Genomic DNA, 1060 nt, shown 5'->3' on the forward strand with positions numbered 1-1060 from the left:
CCCTTCAATTCAATCCCTTTTCATATAATGAAATTACTGATAAGGTCATGTTTACATTTGCTATTTTTCTATTTGTTTCCTACATGTCTTTTTTTTTTTTTGATACTTTCTCTATTACTACTTTTGTTTTAAAAGGTTATTTTCTAGTGAACCATTTTAATATCCTTATTATTTCTCTCAGTATATATTTTTGAAGATTTATTTATGTTTTTAGAGGGGGAAGGGACAGAGGGAGAGAATCTTCAAGCAGACCTCCCACTGAGCATGGAGCCCAACTCAGGGCTCGATCTCACCACCCATGAGATCATGACCTGACCCAAAACCAAGAGTCAGCTCTTTAACTGCCACCCAGGCGCCTCTCTTACCAAATTTTTTGAGTCATTTTCTTAGTGGTCGCTATGAGGGTTCAATTAACACCTTTGTTCATAATCTAGTTCAGATTAATATCAATTTAATTGTAATAATATGCCAAAAAACACTTTGTTCCTCTATGACTCCTCTCCTCTGATTTGTGCTGTTATTATCATGTATATTACATCTTTATAGATTGCATGCCCATCAACACAGAAAATATAAAGAATGCTTTACGTTTATAAGTTATTCTTGCACAGGGGCCATGCTAATCTTTTTTGTATTGTTCCAATTTTAGTATATATGCTGCCAAATTGAGCACAACATGACCTAATATTGGCATTAAAAACTACTCTGGCTTCAGTGTGAAAAATGAATTAAAGAGGAGGCCAGTCTGGAGGTGAGAAGACTAGATAGAAATGCTGAAATATATCAGGTAGAAGATGATAGTGGTCTGACCTAGAGTTCAGTATTAGACTACTGGAGAAGAGATGTAGACAACACATTTGAAAGATATTAAGAAGATAATATTAACTAGCCTTGGCAACTGGATGTATAGTTGAGCAAAAGGAAAGAGTCAAAATGACAAATTCTCTGTATCATGCAATGAGAGAATTATGGTACTATTCACAGAGAAAGATAACATTGAAATAGAAGCTTTGGGAAAAAATACAATGAGCTCAATTTTAGACTTTTTAAATTTATGATG

The 1060-nt window shown here is 34.1% G+C and overlaps 1 non-coding gene across 1 annotated transcript; it reads right to left on the reverse strand.

The window, feature by feature from the left end:
* Positions 1-568: 568 nt before the first annotated feature.
* On the reverse strand, positions 569-673 carry LOC123840014 (U6 spliceosomal RNA). The gene has a single exon (XR_006789844.1). It is a non-coding gene; the product is annotated as a U6 spliceosomal RNA (small nuclear RNA).
* Between the last annotated feature and the right edge of the window lie 387 nt (positions 674-1060).

Source organism: Mirounga angustirostris, unplaced genomic scaffold, assembly GCF_029215605.1.
Source record: "Mirounga angustirostris isolate CCGP_5_RB_7025 unplaced genomic scaffold, mMirAng1.0.hap1 SCAF_3, whole genome shotgun sequence".
Lineage (NCBI taxonomy): Eukaryota > Metazoa > Chordata > Mammalia > Carnivora > Phocidae > Mirounga > Mirounga angustirostris.